Source organism: Lycorma delicatula, chromosome 2, assembly GCF_047948215.1.
Source record: "Lycorma delicatula isolate Av1 chromosome 2, ASM4794821v1, whole genome shotgun sequence".
In the NCBI taxonomy this organism is placed as follows: Eukaryota; Metazoa; Arthropoda; class Insecta; order Hemiptera; family Fulgoridae; genus Lycorma; species Lycorma delicatula.
The window spans coordinates 42,138,449-42,157,877 of NC_134456.1; the positions used below are offsets into that span (position 1 = coordinate 42,138,449).

Below are 19,429 nucleotides of genomic sequence, written 5' to 3' on the forward strand. Positions count from 1 at the left end.
TCAAAGAAAATTTGATTATTTCTATGGTGTATTAAAAAGATTTCCTTCATTAGTACACACATATGGATTGTAAAATAGAATAGAAAGTACGTTAGAAAGACACTGAAGTCCATCCTTGACTGGTTTCCGTGACAACTACTGCAAAAATATGTTGCTATGTTATATAGTCTAAGATAAACTTCAGATATAAGCTCTATGTATGTTCATTAAAATTTCTATACCCCTGGGCTGATCTGAATGATTCATTATCATTGTATTCCTGAACTTTGAGAATAGTTTAATATTCAAATAGAAATGAATAACGGAATAATAGCGTGAGAAGAGTAATTTTTTGGACAGTGGTTTATCCATAAATATGATTAATAAATTTCTATCATTAAATTTATTTAGCGCTAGAAATTTATTTATTCAAGCGCTAAATTTATTTTTAAGCGCATTTTTAAGTTCATGATATCAGTTCCTTGTTCCTCCCTTTAAAATTTAAAAAATAATCCAAATTTTGTCTTTGTTATTTTTTAATTATTATTTTTATTTAAATTCAGGACAACAGTTCTGGAAATAGAAATTTGAAGAAAAAATTAACTGTTTTAAATCTATCATAAATAGTTAAGTACGTAATTTTTCGAAGATATTTTCAATAAAAGAAACGTACTCATCCTTTGATTATCACACCCAGACTAAGTTATAGATATACTAACCTTGTGTGTACATAAAATTTTCTTGTCAAAAAGTTGCTAATAAATGAATTTTTATGATAACTTTGCGTTTAACCAAAGCTGAAGACAAAAATTAATCTTAGTTTTGAATAAGTTAACGTGTCGTTTTGCCAAATATATTTGTTTCTGAATTCGGTTTCACCAAGATTATGTATATCTTAATGTAGTTCTTCTACGACTGGAGGTAAATGTTTTTTCGAGCGATAGTTTTCCACGACGAAACATTGTTCCCTTTTTTATTTACTCCCTCAATCTGTATTAAAAAAATAGTAGTAGCTGGAAAACTTAAAGCGTTCGAAATTTGTTATAAATACTAGAAAATACTTTTTTTATTTTTAACGGAATTCTATCGAACGAGATTTTAGTTATTTCATTAAAAAACGATGAATGTATAAAAAATATGTTTTATATGAAACAATTTATTTTTATACTGAAAAAATGTATATATTAAACTTTAAAAAAATTAAACTATCAGCTAAAGTGCTTACCTTCTTCGTTTAATTTCATCAAAACATTATACTACCTTCACATGCAGTGAATATTGTGTGCCTTTGAGGAGAAAACAGGTGACCAATTTTTCTTCAACAACTTTATGATTAGCCATTACCCTGAAACAACAAAATTAAAAAAAAAACTATAAATTAGAACGAATAAATTAGAGGCTGGCTGACTTAAAATAACATCATAATAATAACTGAATTATTTAATTCAAAAAATGTTATACTATAATACAAATTTCACTTATGTCATATAGATTTCGCCAGCAGGACAACAAAAAATACAGTAAATGTTTTTCAGTACACTATGAAACAGCCTTAATAGATAAAATGATTTTACACTCGTTAAAATATGTAAATATTTATATAAAACTTAATGAAAAGTAAAAAAGATACTCCGGCGAAAACACTGAATTCTGTAAAATTATTTTATAAACTTATAAAATATTTTTAGTAATATTACTGAAATAAACAATTATAGATGATGTTAGTGCTTAAAATCTCGTATATGAAAAAAATAAATACGAATATAGTTACGTGTAACTAAAATAAAAAGGCAAAATATTTATATAAAACCAAATATTTTTAATTACTTGGACCTCCTTCAGACACACACAAACGCATACGTGGACACATACACCCAGTCAGATAGCCAGTCAGCTAGTCACTTATCCAACCAGTCAATCAGTAAGCCAGAAAGCCAGTCGCATAATCCGTGAATCAGGCATGTATTTATTTATTTAGACAGCCAGCCAGCCAGTTAGCCACACGAACTTTTTCAGGTAGCTAGCCGCCCAGCCGGACAGTAAGTTATTCAAAGAGTACGCCAGTTAGTCAGCAGGTCAGCTAGTCTCTCTTTTCTAGGTAGCCAGCCAGCAACCCACCGGGTTGGTCTAGTGGTTAACGCATCTTCCTAAATCAGCTGATTTGGAAGTCGAGAGTTGCAGCGTTCAAGTCCTAGTAAAGCCAGTTATTTTTACACGGATTTGAATACTAGATCGTGGACACCGGTGTTCTTTGGTGGTTGGGTTTTAATTAACCACACATCTCAGGAATGGTCGAACTGAGAATGTACACTTCACTTACACTTCATTTACACTCATACATATCATCCTCATTCATCCTCTGAAGAATTATCTAAACGGTAGTTACCGGAGGCTAAACAGGAAAAAAAAAAGGTAGCCAGCCAGCAAGCCTTCCAGTCGTCCAGTCAGTCAGCCGGCCAGTTATACCGTTAATAGTTCAAAATTGTAAGTAGTTATTTTTCCAAACTAGAAGGGGAAAATTGATATATATTTATTCTATATATATCTAGATGCATAATTTATAATAGCATTACAACTTCAATATTATACATTTATAACTTCTGGTGTATTAATAAATAAATCTATGTAAGTGCCAAATGATATTTTACGGAAGTAAAATAGCTATTTATAATTGTTTATAATAAACGATAGGAAGTTAAATGGTTAATTATAAGCATAAAATAATAGTATCTAAATTTTATAATTTTTGATTACGCCTACCAACAAAATAATATAAATGTAAAACCCTTCAATAAAATTAAATTTTCTTTACGTAAGAAAAAAGGAAAAGAAATTATAACGGTTCTTTTTAAAAAAATATATTGAAGGTATTCTTTATATTAATGAAACTAAAAACACAAAAGAGAAATGTACGATTTATATCAGTGTATAGGTAAAGTATAACGCCGTTTTACGTAATATAATATTCAACATCTCTCACTGCAAATAAATTGCTATGACAAGATGGAATAAAACTATATAAAAACTGACAAAAACGACAATAAATTTTTTAGTAAGAAAAATCTCAGCTCAAGAAACTATTTTTCGTTTATTTTTTATGGCAAAATTAAATTCTAAATTGTCTTTACTTTCAGGAATATTTAATGAAACCGGTCAAATTTGTGTATAACTGTTGAATAATATGTAAAAGGAGATGAAGGGAATAATATTTCGTAGGTTGCAGACCTACTGTAGTGCAAGAAGTATGGTTTAAGTGCTAAATAATTTATGTACTTTATAATAGGAGCATAAATTAATAAACTACCATTGAACCAAACAGGCTTTCATAATGTCTACAAAGCTTTGTAGCACAGATAGCGCGGTAGGTTATAAGCAATAAATATGTAAAAAGCACCGTGGAGAGCTTTTTCAATGAAAACCTGCTCACACACTCTCATACTCTCTATTTCCTTCCCTCTCCATCCCGCTAGTACACTCTTTCTCTCTACAACCCTTCGACAATTCTTTCACAAAAGTTATCAAATAATAATAGTAATAATACTAGTCAAACAAAATGTAATTTTTATATCTATTTCTGATAAAAAGAGATTTTTTAATGACATTAACAGAAAGAAGAATAATTTATTTAGCGACATCCGCTTTTAAAATATGATCTTTGAGTTGCAAAAAAAGGATAGAAATAATATAAAACCGATAACATGTTCACTTCAAACCTTGATCGTAAAATTACAGTTAAAATTGAACTTTATTGATTTTCCTAACTGTTATGGACGAAATATTACATGGTTATTAAGAGTATTATTAATAATCAGTATATTAGTCAAGGTCAGGGTTTAATACAACGTTATTAAAATTATAAATGAATAAACTTTTAAACTGCAGTTAAAAGTTAATTGAAATCTGTAAAACGGAAATAATAAACGGACAACAAAATCATGCAATATAGAGTTGAAAAGATATTCAATCATGCGAGAAAAGATATTTATGACTACATATTATATATCACTGAATTAATTATTATTTTCGTAGCTTATTATTTTTTTTTATTTTTACTGATATATTAATTTACCTCTGAAGCATACGAAGAAGTTTGCACGTGGGAATAAGAAAACGTGTTGCGTATGAAAAACGCCATGCCTGACCGGGATTCAAAACCATCATCTCCGGATAAAAAGCCAAGACGCTACCACTCCGCCATGGAGACTGGAATTTTTCAATTTGATATTTAAAAAATAATAATATTATTTACAAGTCACAACAAATTTTAAAGGGCTACCTATACTTCATTGTATTCTTGAACGCCTTTTTTCAAGTTTGTCGAATAGGTTGTCCACATTATAAATATTTTTGGTTTTAAGGTGATGAAATCCTACTCCCTCAGATCAAAAACGATAAGAAATCAATAATTCTGTCCCTTAATTAACACCCTAAAAATTTCAGTACGACCTCATTTCACCGGGGTAGCTGAAATCCGAGCGACATTTTTCATTAGTAACTCGCAAACGAAGCATTTTAGGACATATGTTTGTATGAAATTTTTCCATTACTTTCAATAGTAGAATAGGTTATGAAAGTCCTGGGAGAACTTTGTGATACACCTCTTTATATACATATATATGTATATATGTTAGTGTATATGTTAGTGTATATATATATATATATATATATATATATATATATATATATATACACTAACATATTCGTCGCGTCTTCACCCGCGCTATGTGGTTACTTGCGTTTTCCTTCACGATTAATTTTTTATTTTATGTTTCTTTTAGTCAAGTAACCGGGGGCAAGTGCAGCCACTCGCGTCGCACACACACTTATCAGTGCCGTTGGCTGTGTTGGTTTAGCCGCGGCGCCGTACATTTTCGCATCCCTAAAAAAATCGAAATTTATAAAAACCGAAAGTGGTTTTTAGAAACTTATCTGAAGAGTATTTGAACATCTCGTTTAGTATAGTCGGAAATGGGGAAAATTTACAATCATTGTTCAAAATCTTTTACCATTCTTTACCCCTATTTAGGTCGAATTTTTAAAATCTAGAAACCGGTCTTTAGGTATTCACATAAAAATTACATATACCAAATCTCTCGGAAACAAAAAAATAGCTGGGTTTCAAAAAAAATCAAAATCCATTTTAACCCTTTAAATTCGGAATTTAAAAAATTCTTTGTCGCGTTCACTTACACCATAAGAAGAAGGTGAATAAAGATTTTTAACGATTTATCTTCAGTAGTTTTTGTTGGGGGTTGATAATGAATCACTCAAGACATATTTTTCTTTAATGAATAGAGTAAGGTAAGAAGTGTTAAAAACTATCTGTTCTAAATATCACGATATATTATTAATATTTCCGTGGGCTTTGAAAATTGATTGTACTACAGCAAATTCGAATTTTTGAAGAAAGCAACAAGAAACAACCACTTCCCACATTTATTAGTAAGATTTAGTACGGAATGCTGGTTATTCTTGAGAATGGTATAACGTTTACGTGAAGGACTCATTTAAGTAATATCATGTCAAATCGCTTACAACTTTTAGAGTTTTAGCATGAAACAGATAAGTAACGAGGCTAAAATTTAGATTAAGAAATTTATTCCAAAAATAATAATTATATTGGTATTTTGAATTATCAATTGCATATTTGTATGAAGTATTTTCGCAATTAATGATTCTTTTTTAATGGAAACAGTTAATTTTATTATTCAAGTAAGTTAAATTCTCTTCAAATAGATTTTCTGAACGGAAGGTTGTTCATATTATAAATCAATTTAATGAAAAGGTGTTTAAACACAATATATGTGATTATTCCACATCTGAAATGCGCAAAGAATTGCTATGTTGTAATCTAGCACCTTGTTTTGTTTTATGCCAACATGCACTCTTGTTTCTTCCATGTTATCTCTCGCGTGCATTTGCTTCACGCATACATTGGTGAGCTGTATTCTAACACTTTATCATGAAGTATACATATATAGACACACACACACGCACGCGCGCTCTTGCAAATGCGCCATTCGTTTATATAATCATATAGAAGCACAAAACATCGCGCATTACGTTTGATAGTTTGATAAGTAAAAAAAAGAGAGAATAAAACCGTTTTATAAAGGTAAAAAGAGACAGAATGATAAACCGCTAACACGCATATATAACTTAACGTATAAAATGATAAATAAGGAGATGGATGTGTAAGAAAGAGGGATAGAGTAAAATAAGAGGATGGTCCACATGGAACGAGTCTGTCAATTTGCATAGAATGACAAACAAGTCCCACGCAAAAGCTGTTACAACTCCCAACTGACAAAGAAGACATTCTTTTACAACAAATAAAAATTGCATTCATTTAGTTAAAAAAAAATAATAAATAAATAAAAATGAAATACCGACGTTTAGGTAATATATTTTGTATGAAATAACTATTAAAAACTTTATTCATCCATTATACTCATTTGGCAAGGTAAGAACAATGAAGCTGCCGAACTCAAATCGCTATATTAGTGGTCAAATACTTCATTTAAATTGCTGTTTTTAACCATGGTACTTTGTATTTTGAAATATCAAAATGCTGAACATAATTTTGTTAATATTTATAGTTAAATATCCTTTTTTTTATGTTCATCGAGAAATAATATCAGCTCTCCTTTACTAAAATTACAGGTTTACATATTACCTAAGTCTATAAAAATAGGCACCTAATGATTATCAATTTAGTTTTTTTATCAATTCTTAAAAAAATATATTTTTTAAGTACAGATTGTATTTAAAGTAACTTTTTGGGGGGAAAAAAATAAACTTCACTAAAAATAATATTTCTCCAATTCTTCTTTTAATTTTCTTTTTTTAGGTCATTCATAATATCATGCTGGCATTGCCGATAACATGCCGAAATTTTAAAGAATTTAAAAAAAACATCTTGGTCAATTTTAGTTTTTAGTGGATTTTTTAAATCTACTTTTTACTGAATTATTTTATTTTATAAAAAACTGATAGGCCTTAAAATAGACACCCAGTACAAAAAAAAAGCGGCTTATAAGAAGCATATAGCCAAAAAAATCGCACCGTGATAAAAGTAAGAAACGGGATCCATAAAAACGACATAAAGGTCGACTACGGATCTGAGCTAAGACTGCTAGTATATATATATATATATATATATATATATATATATACTAGCAGCATCCTGATGCGGCTTCGCCCGGGCTATACTTGCGTTTCTCATCGCGGTTAATTTCTTTTTTTATTTTATGTTTTTTATTCAAATAACTGGAGGCAGGTGTGCAACCAGTCGTTTCACACATACAGTAACAGTGGTTGCGTTGGTTGAGCAGCCGCGCTGTAGATCGTCGCAATCCTTAAAAAACACGAAATTAAAGAAAAACAAAAATGTGTTTTAAATATTTATCTCAAGAGTATTTGCAAGTTCCAATCTAGTGAATATCTCGTTTAGTGTAGTCGGAAATGGGTAAAATTTGCAATCATTGTTCAAATTTTGTTTACCTTTCTTTACCCCTTTCAATGTCGAATTTCAAAAAAAAATCTAGAAATTTTTCAGATATTCACACGATGATTACACATACGAAAAAACAAGCTGATATCTTCATTTGTTACCGAGAAATTAAAAAAAAAAGTAGTAAATTTTATTGTTGCTCCACTTTAATCCGTTAAACTCGGAATATCAAAAACTCCTTTCTTAATGTAGACACCGTAAAAAGAACATGTGTACAAATTTTCATAAATTTATATTCAGTAGCTTTTGTTGTGTGTTAATGAATCAGTTAATCACTTTCCGAAGTTTTCCAAATAGTTTTTCTCAATTTTCAAGAGAAAATATCTTGACTATTAGAAAAGCAGCAGTATACACACACACACACACACACCATTTATTATATCATTTCCTTATACGAACAAAATATTAAACAAAGTTTGACGAAAGAAAACATATTACAAAATTGTCTGTGAAGACATATCATTTTTCGTTTAAAATATTTCCTTCGTGCGTTTTCTGTGAAAACTCTACAGTTGATCTACTATAGAAACATTCTCTTCAAAATCAAAAATATCAGCAAAATCGGTTTTTTTTTTCGTGAAGAGTCATAGCGTTATAATACACCATGTAGAATCTTATTTTATTATTATGAAACATTCAACTGAATTTGTCATTCATTCATTTAGTAGCGCTCTGTAAATTGCACTTCGTTTCATGAAGCCTACTTGTATTCAACGAAGTGAATTGAAAAACTACATCAAGATTAGTTGCTGAGAATAGATTTGACCTTTCTCAGTTAATAAAACTACAAATAAAGACCAATAAAAAAGTAATAAACAAATAATTACTAATAATATTAGTCTTTACAAACAGTTTATAACTGATCATTATTACCGAACAGTATTACAAGTAAAAACACTTTCATATTACAGCATTCGAAAAGAGAATACACGCAGAATCATACACAAAGCCTTACTCAGCCCTTATAGCTGTATGAACTTAAAATTAGTAAATAGTAATCCATCTTTTATACTTATAAAAAATTAAGAGGCCCGACGTCATTCGATAAGTAATTGTATGTAGATGTACAAGTCATTGCATAGAAAACAGAAGCCACAAAATTGGCCATAGTTACTGACTTATCCCTATCAAATCACACTAAAATCAAGGACACAAACAGGACTCCACATCTTAAAAGAAATCCAGTGAACATCTAAGCCATCCCAAGGAAGAAGGAAACAAAAGGTTTGGTAGAAAAATTAAGGAATGATCTATTCTAGAGAGACCGAAAACATGGCAACCTTAGGAGTGTTTCAAGATCATCCTGCCATAAATTTTTGGAGAAAAACATGCACAAATTTCCCTAAAAAAATATATCTCCCCCTTCTTTAAAATTGTGTTAAAGTACGCAAGTATTCAACTAAACCGTTCAATCAGATACCCACTGGTTGTATAACATAAGTGTTGAATTTTTTTTGTTAATGTTTTGCCACTAAATAACGATACTATTTACAGTTCTTAAAGATTTAGTTTACAATTAAGTTTTAAAGTTATCTTTACACTTAACTCTATTAGCTTTACGAACAAATGGTTTATTGAATCTTCTGTAGGTTATAAAAAAGTATAGTACGGGGCGTGTTTATAAATTAATATCCATTTTGAAATAAAAACAAAACTGGAAAAAGTTAGTAAACTTTACTGCTTACGCATTTATTTACAAAAAAAAAAACTTCATTTATTATTTACTGCTTTTCTGCCTTCAACTTTAAAAACCTTTTCAAAGATTTTCACTAGATTCATCATTCACTTTTCAAGACATTCCACCGCCAGTTACTCAAACAATGCAGTAACGCAATTTTTCAATACGTTGTCATTGTCAGACCTTTTAGGTGCAAATCATGTTTAAGGTAAATAAGAAGAAAGTAATCGCTTGGATCTAATACAGGGCTATAGGGTGAATGATTGAAAATTTTCAAACAAAATTTTCCAAATCGCCTCATTGTCTGCGACCAAGCATTGTCATGCAAAAACAAAATTCTGCGGAATTGCATACCATGTCGTTTGTTTTTCGACGATTTTTTAACGTTTTTACAATACACATCGGCATTCACAATAGTTTGATGATCACTAAATTTAACAAGAAAGACACCCTTTTTGTCCCAAAAAAAACAGTAGCTAAACGCTTCTTCAACGAACGTTCTTGTTTAAACTTCGGTTAAGAAGATGATGTATGTCGTTATTGAATCAACTGCTACTTTATCTCAACGTTTGAATAAAATAATCCAGATTTTCATTTCCGCAAACAATTTATCACCTTCATTTTCGTAATGCCCCAAAGATTCATGCGTTACAGCAAGATTTTTGCCTTGCACGTATCACTAACATCTTCAGCTCTCATCTGCCACAAATTATTTATAGCCCAATTTTTCAATCAAAACTTCATAAGTCAAGGATAGTGATATCAGAAAATATCAAAAACAATTGTGTCACTTTGAAGGGCCGGTTTTCTCGATTTTTCGTCACTTTTCTCAATCAAATCAACCGTTATCATCGGCCGCTATGTTCTTCATCATAAACGTTCTTTCGTTCTTCTTGAAATAAACGGCAGACTGTCTTGTTTTAGCCTCATTCATAATATTCTGCCCGTGAACAACACAAAGTTTCTTGTAAATTTCAGCCGGAAAGCTTGTTAGCTTGTTAGTTTTGCTAACAAAAATCGGATTATTCCTTGTACTTCACACTTGGCTGAATCACGATGTGGCATTAACAATTATAAATGGATAATATATATTAATAAATGGATGAATGTTAAGAACAACAAAATAAATAAATTACCGTTGCTAATAGCTAACTACTGTTTGGAAAAATACTTCTATTTGTTCACATTGTATGATGTTTTTATCATCGGAAAAGTTAAAATGAACTTTATTTTAAAAAACACGCCTTATATTTACTCTATGTAATCATTATACGAGTATTATAAAACTGGTTGAATTAAATTACAATCAAAAATGAATGGTTTGTTTATTAATTTTCCCAACTTTCTTATAAAAATTGTCCTATATATACGCTGTTATTTAAAATTCTTACAATATTACAAATGTTAGATAAAAAGAATAATGAGATTCTACATAATAAAGAGGGATTAAATATTAAGATTGGTGAATATAATACATAAGAAGGTAGAGAATTTTTTATTTAGTTAGTAAAATTACAACAGAAATAGAAATAAAAGTAACAATTAGGAATGACTAGAACAAAAAAAAAAAAACATCTCTTATGCCTAAAAGTCCATTAGTAAGAGTTAAAAAATTATCTTAAAAATATTTTCTTGGAACTAAGACTTTACTGTAAAGAAAGATGCAAAATATTAAAAGCGGAAACGAAATTATTAAGGCCTTTGTAATGTGGTGTAACCGGAGACTGTTGAAAATTGAATGGTTTAATAGAATATGAAGTGAAAGGAGAATTAAACAAGAGAGGACAGAAGTTAAAAGAAGATTATAAAGAGAAAAACTAGATTGATTAAAAATGAAGTAATTTGCAAATATAGGAATGTATAGACCAGAAAGAAAGTTTTATAATGTACAAGATAGCTAAACCAGTAAGATATAAATATTATGTTAAGAATAAAAGATTAGTATAGAACAAAAAGAAATGGTAAATAAATAGCGTAAAATCAATCCAATGATGAATCAAAAAAGCAATTATTTAATTATTTATGATTCGTGTCTTCCACGAAGGAAGTACTAAGTTTGCAGAATGTATCTGCGGCAAAGCTTTAGCGGTATCTTTTGAGAAGATAAGCAGCTTTTCCTTTATGTTAAACCGGCAAATATTGGAATATTGAAAGCGAATATTAACTCCGATTGAACTTTACACAATCACACAGTGAATCATTGTCAACAATTCGTCGATCCAATTATTGGAGCGTATACACCATTCACTACGTTTCTATTGTGTCCGTTAAACGAAGCAACAAAGGAAAAGGCAGAATACGGTACGATATCATAGATTCAAAACTCTGTGTATTTATTTCGCCGATAAGCTTAGTGATTTATTTTTCGGTATTGGTCGATAGTCACACGTTTGGCCATCAAAAGAGGCATCAGATTTACATAGCTCTGTAGAGACATTTGAAGAGGGATTAAGTGTTTTTAGTGAAAATGGCTAAAAATGCGACTATCCGACTTCTTTTATGCTTTCATAAAATTTCTAATTTTATTTTATTTAATAGTATTATCATGAAATATATTAGTTTAAAATTGGAGAAAAGTAAACGGCTTTGTAGTGAAAATTCTAATTGCTTGTTATTCATATATATATATATTTGCGTGTGTGTGTTTATGTGTATGTGTAAATACCTCTTTTAATTTAAATATTTGTTTAAATTTTACTTTCCAACAATATATGTGATGGTGTCCAAAACAGATGTACCTCTCTCTTAATTTATTTATCTCTAAAACCAGGATGGTTTTGGAGGATATGTATGAATGTAAATGATATGTCTTGAACAGTCTCATGTCGACCACTCCTGAGATATGTGGTTAATTGAAACCAACTACCAAAGAACATTTCTTCGCAAAAAATACCGTGACTCAATGCGAGTACCCTGCACATGATGCTCTCACTAGAGGCATTGGCGTCAAGACCGAGAACCGGCTTCTAGGGTGGAGTCCTGGAACGACATAGTCGGGCTTGGATACCCCGCCCTAGGGATTAGAGGCAGGCAATAAAAAGGTCTAACCGGCGGGCTGACCTGTCAGACTAGACTTATGGCCGGCAGACGGGGAGACCCGTTTGAGTATACAACCCCCTGTGCTGTACTTTGCTTTGATGTAGATCCGGCCCTGGAGGTAGAGTGGTAAAAAAAAATTAAAAAAACTGCCAAAGAACACCGGTATCCCTGATGTAGTATTCAAATCCGTATAAAAGTAACTACTTTTATTAGGATTTCAACCTTAGAACTCTTGACTTTGAAATCAGCTGATTTGTGATAAGTTAACCACTAGATCACCCCGGTGGGCTAAAACAGGTGTACCTACGGAGAAACATAATTTTCGATAAATTTAACTGGGTTTAATATTGTCAGATAATTTTCGTTAATAAATAATTTACTATATATTTAAAGTTAATATATTTAAAGTTTTACAACGATAATAAAATTATTTTTCAACCCTACAAACGTCGTATTGAAATTTAATTGTTAAGAAGATATTTTTATCAAAATATAGACATATGTTCATATTTTTATTCACCTTAAAAATTATTTATGAAATTACAGGTTATATTATTTAATTGTATGCTAGTAGTAATATTATTACGTGTGAGATATATAAAAGTTTAAGAAGAGAAAATATTTTTTTTTTAAATACACTTATCAGTTGTAATAAAATAACGAGTAATTTTATTTCCTTTCTAAATTTCAAAAATGCAAGAATAAAAATATATTCAAATAAAATTGTTTAAAAGTTATTGCAATAAAAATATGTATGAATAATTCAGATGGATGGATTTTAGGAATATTAACTGTTTTATTCCGAAGAAAATCCATATCTTCAACTGATATATAAAGAGACTGTTTGAGTCTGTACGTGCGTGCGTGGCCGGAAATATACTTCATACTTAACATTAGTAGCAGTATAAAGAATCGTAAAAGTTTTTTATAAGCTCTTTTCAAAAACATAAATTCAAAAGTCATGATTTGCTGTATTAAATTTCTTTAAAATGATTTAATACAATTTTTATTTTCCTAACATCAACGGTGTTAGGAAACATACGATGCAACATACGAATAACTCTATAGCTACTCGTATGTTGCAAGAAGTTAAATATAGCAATTAGTCAAAACTGGGGTAGGGGTTTTTATGAATTTTTTGATGTTTCATGACCCAGGGACCCCAAAAAATAATATTCGTATGTACTTATGTAAACGTCTACGAATGTACGTGTTTGAAGCGTAATAAATTTCGACTGGGAAAACCAATTTTGATGAAATTTGGCAAATAGATTCGTATACACGGGGCAATATGTTGGTAAAAGTTTGGGTTCAATATCTTTAGGGAGTGGGGTAGAGAGTTTCATTTGGGTCAGTCTTATCAAAGTCTTCCCAACATAATCCTCACTTTGTATTAAGCTCAGTTCATGTGAACATGCATACCTAACTATTTGAAAATATAATTTACCCGAAATTCTTTCCTTTCCCCAAAAATCGAACTTTTTATTTATTACATATTTTTAACCAGTTTTTTTATATCTTCCTAAGTATAGTAGTAGTGCAATTAGCCCCAAAAAAATACTTTGGGGGCAATGTTGTGGGTAGGGGATCCGATCAAAGTTTAAACATTTTTTTTTACATTTTTAAAGATTTTTTATGGATCATTATTTTTCTACTGTATAAGAATAAATAATCAAAGCTGGAAAATTAACCTTTGTTAATTAATTAAACTTTGTCGCCATCCATTTTTATTTTTAAACTAATGAACTAACCCAAGTTTTAATTTTTAGTTTTTTTTTTTTTTTGTTCAACAACCATTGTATTTACAATCCCCTCCTTAAGTGGAACCATAAGTAAGTTGGTTGACAAGAACTACATGATAAGGGGTTCTTAAGGAACTCCTGTAATAAGTAAATCATAATAATAGTTATCAGTAATCTTAAAGTCCATTAGAAAAAATATTACTGCCAACACTTCATAGTCCACAAAAACAAAACATTAATAAATGAAAAATAAAAATAATATTGCTAGATTTGGCGATCTTATTTTTCAAACTGTCATGCAGTAGCTCCTAAGTTAAGCACATGGAGACGTTTCAACCTTCGGACGTCCCTGCTGTTATCAAGCAGATTGATTGCTAAGCGGTTGACGTGTTTTCAAGTCGTTGCTGGTATTTAATACTGCTCTATCTCACAACCTCACGAACCGTCGGAAGCTCTAGATATTTGTTAATTTCATCATTCCGCGTGAACCATGGTGTCTCTGCAATTGCCTTCGTTACTTTTTTCTGGAAGCGTTGTATGATATTTATGTTACCATTACTTGCTGTGTCCCACAACTCCACACCATAAATCCAGATTAGTCGTAGATAACCTTGTAAATCAGAACTTTATTGGACAACGTGAGGCGTGAGTTTCTCCGTAGCATCCTATGTAATTCTCCATAGTTCGCGTTTAGTTGTTTTCTTTTCATCCTCACATGATACTTCCAGATCAAACGCCGATCTAGTAGAAATCCTAGATACCACACACTCTCCCCGTTTGTAGGATCAAGCATCATCCAAGTACATATTGGGAGAGTCACCCTTTCGCATGGTGTGACATGCTTTTATTTCTTCTGATTAACTTTAATGCTCCAATACTTTTAATTAAAAATAAAAAATGAAAATTATATTTCAACATTTATAAATAGTAATAGATTTATACAATTACAAATATGCGATTTTCTCATGTATTTTATTCCAAAATAGATATTAAATGAAATTTTGCAAGAAAATATTATAAGAATATTTTCTTCCACTGTATGAATGATAACAAAAACCTTTTTATATAATTATTTGCATTTTGAGAAATATTCTCCCAAGATGTAGGTTGCTATAAAAAAAACTATAGAGGTTGGTAGGAGGCGAAAGTGAACGATTCCGGAAAATTCTACCTGGTGGTATAGCGAAAAAAGAGAGTTAAAGTCCTTGGTTTGGAAAAATGACAAATCAAATAGGATACTTTAGCTAACAGAATATTTATATGCGAGTTCATACAAGACTTGATGGAATGATATCCTTTTAACGTCATGTCAAGAGATACAGTTGGATCTGTATAACCATGAAATTATGCCCAGTATTTAAATAGGGATTGATGAATGTTGTACCTATAGAGAGGTAATCCAATCGAATAAACATCTGATGTTTTACTGTCCTACCGTGGTGATGAATAGAGACCGTAGAACTAGGAAGAAAACTAACGGTGAGAATGGGGATGATGATGCGAGCATTACGTCAGACTAATGGATGTTTTTCAATTAAATTGTTTTATGTAACTATAATCGATAAAATTAGGAAACCTTCATTCTTCGGTAAAAGTGAATAAGTTATTAGCAAAATTTTATTCAGTCGACTAGTACAAAAGCAGGCATGTAATTAAAAGAAGGCTTTGTTAGGCGGTTAGAAGTCCCTTCGTTGAGTATGACTCAACCCTGAGTTATTTTAAGGATTTATTCGCCTAACGAAGTTAAAATCCCGGAATTATTTTAATTATAACGAAATTTATTTTAACATGCAAGACCAATTTTAGTTGATAAATTGAATGAGGGTGACGGACATACACTTGATTAATTTAGAAGGCTGTATTCCCCCTCTAATCTATTTTATTACTAAATATTAATGGCTTTTAAGTTTTAATTTAATTTTAATGATTATAAAAATGATTAACTAGTAGTATAGTTAGAGTTCCTAATAACAAAAACAGAATTTGGATCCATACCGTTAGCTGATTTTATAAAATAAAAAAAAAATCATTTTTAGTAAAAAAAATTAATTAATTATCAAGTAGCTAGAGATGGAATTTAAAAAAAGAAAATTTTTCTTTATTATTTATTAAAAAAATCATATTTTTTTATTTATCATTCCTTTATTAGTGAAAAAAATCTTCTGAAAATTAATTTTCAGATATGTATTCGTAATACTTTTCTTATAAAAAATATTACGTAATAAAAGTTTAATATCATTTTAATATTGAAAATGTTTGTGCTATATTTACAGTTCTTTAGATTATAACTTCTGTGCCAGTTAGTTTTTTTCCACCCTACCTCCCGAGCCGGATCCACAACAAAGCAAAGCACAGCCCAGGGGGTTGTCTACTCAAACGGGCCTCCCCGTCCGCCAGAACTAAGTCTAGTCCGACAGGTCAGCTCGCCGGTTAGATCTTTTCATTTCCTGCCTCTAACCTCTAGGGCGGGGTATCCAAGCCCGACTATGTCGTTCCTGGACTAAACCCCAGAAGCCGGGACTCGGTCTTGATGACAATGCCTCTAGTGAGAGCACCTGTGCAGGGCACTCACACCGGGTCTCGGTCTTTTTCGCGAGGGATGAGAGAATCCTAGTGCCTCATCATTGCCGCCCATCCGTACAAGCACAGTTAGTTAGTTGCGAGTATGCTGACGGATTCTCAGTTTATTTATATTAGCTTCAATTCCCATTTAGGGCTTGACATTTAATCATCAGTTTACTTCATTATTAAAAAAATAAAACTGGCAAAGTATTGCATGATTTTCCCGACTATTAATAAGAAAAATTAAAAGAGTTATACCCGAAAAAATCGAAAACAGAATCCATTGTTTTAAAGATGGAGAATAAATTTTAAGAAGAATTTATCTAAAAATATTATCTTATCATAGATAAGATAATATCTTAATAGATAATAAATAAGATATTATTATATAGGATGAACTTTACAAATTTGCTGAAGTAATGGTTATTTTTTACATCTAACATCCCTTTCAATGAAGACTAAAATAAAAATAAAATTTTCAAAATATTTTTCTGCATTTTTGATCCGGGGTCTTTATTTTTTTTTTTGTTTAATTTGTAGATTTCTCATAACTCTATATATGAAATATAGGTTTACAAAAAACTTTTAAAAAATATTTAAACTGACCGAAGATAGAGCTAAAGAATAAATAACATAATTTCCATTTTAAGAGGGAAGGTTGATTTTAAGAATTTTTTATCATTTATATATGGATTATAGGCAACATATCTACTCTAATAAAGTTTTTGTTAGGAATTTTTATCAGTTTCAATCAAAGTCCCATGTACAGAAATATTTAAGCCAAATTTAAAAATATCAGGTTGATCAATTTTGAGATGTAAGGCCAAAAGTAATACACAAACGTACATCCGTACCCACTCACATACATGCATATGTTTTTTTGGTCTAGATTAGGTTGACCTTAAAACGTTGATTTGCCAAAATTTATGAAACCCGGCTTTTAATATGACCACCCCTTATTGTCCCCTTTAATATAACTATTCTAGCTATATTCTCCAAGTAAAGTATACGCTCTTTATCTGTATTTGGCGAATAAACAGATAAATAATTTTAAACATTTTACGACAAAAATTAGATGTATCTTGCATGAAAAAAAAATAATAGCATAGAATTAAATAGATTAGTTAAAATTATAAAGTGGTAGTAATAAATTTAATTCATGATGAAGAATTCTGGCGTGCAACACGACCTTTACACTATCATAGTCGCCTGCCCTACAGATTTTTTCCTGAGCGCACAACGAAATGTCGTCATCGGACACTATATTTATGTATTAAATAAATAAATATTAACAATTAAAAATTAAATTAAATGAAAAGCTAAAACCCAGTAACATAGAAATACAGCATAAATTGAAGATGCCTGTGACGCGTGCTAAAAGCGAAATAATTTAATGAGATATTACTTTAATAATCTAAATTAAAACAATAAATTTACCATTTTCTACCCGCCAAATATCATAAATAGCTGAAACGTATACAGAAAATCCTTACACCCTGATTTAATAATTTGAATGTAAACGGATGGCCCTTAGAAAACGTAAAACATTCGACATCATCTAATTGTTTCTAAGATATTTATTTTATACTAGACAGAAATATAAATTTCTGACGCAAAGCCGCATAACAAACACAATCCAGAAGTACGTGGTGTACCGTTTATCATTTGACAGTCGCAGCGAACACAAACGGGTGCATCAGTCTCAGTCATCAGATATCCACGAGTTAGCTTATTGTGCCCTATTTGCAAAAGGCAATTAATAACCTCTCATGACAGTTATTCCTATATGAAGAGCTCCAGGTGACACAATATCCTTAACCAGACGAAGTTTTAATATTTTACAGTAGCATTCCATTCACTTTGCTTCTCATCTCGAACCACACTCCTCAGAAAACAGACAAGATCATTCGAAACAACGCGATTAGTGAAAGGAGGCTGCAAACAAGTCTCTTTTGCCGCAAAATCAACGCGTCATTGCCTTAAATTTCAATATTGCTGGAGATCCAACAGAAGCTCACAGATGTATTACGTGGAGTCATTTCAGAGATGATAGACTATTTATCACAAACAACAGGGTGTCTAGAGTACATATTACTTACGGCTTACTGCTAACGGCATATTGCTTACGGCTAATGAAAGGCATTCATTGAATCTGAACAGAAAGTTCGTGTCGGATGTTGGGCTAACTATATTTAGGGCTGCCATATAGAACTTTCTTTAATCTTCTTATATCCTTGATTCTTAACTTCGTCTATCAGATTTACACTCTTCTTTAACTCTTTTAATTATTCTTAAAAAAACTTAAAATCTTTTCCCTCTCCGAACATCTCTAATCCAATTTCCTTTCATCTTTTGAACTGAATGTAAAACTATCTATCCTCAGCAGTCCCAGTAAGTCCTGATTCGATCTACTCATTTTATTTTCTCAGTCTTCCTCTATTCGCATACCTCAAAATCTTCACTTTTCTCCTCTTTACTTCTTTTTTTCATAAAATTAATGTTTTACATCCATACAGCAATACATTCCACATGTAAAATTTGATTACTCTTTATTTAGCTTTAAATCCATATCAGTGCATAATAGTTGTTATTAGTTCATGTAAAAAATTTCCTTTAAAATTATTATTTTTGACTTAATATCTAAATCATTAGTCCAATACTCAATCATCTTAGTTCCAAATTATCTGTATTTTTCTACTTGTACCTTGTGCCTTCCTTTATTTTGACTACTTGGCTTTCTCCGTTGTTAACTCTCATAACATTTTTCCTGTATAAATTTTCATTTCTTCTTTTAGCAATGTTATTATCCATTTAAATGTTTCAGTTTCGTTGGTTAGAATCACTTATCATCATAATTTAATCACTTATCATGCAAATTTAATTCAGACTATTTGTTGACTTATACTTATTTCTTTT

The 19,429-nt window shown here is 30.6% G+C and overlaps 1 long non-coding RNA gene across 1 annotated transcript in view; it reads right to left on the reverse strand.

Annotated features, from left to right (window-relative positions):
• Nucleotides 1–1,247: 1,247 nt before the first annotated feature.
• LOC142320393 (uncharacterized) overlaps nucleotides 1,248–19,429 on the reverse strand; it is an 85,704-nt gene continuing 67,522 nt past the window's right edge. The window contains exon 3 of the long non-coding RNA XR_012755373.1: nucleotides 1,248–1,324. This is a non-coding gene — a long non-coding RNA (uncharacterized LOC142320393). The remainder of the gene's footprint in view (nucleotides 1,325–19,429) is intronic.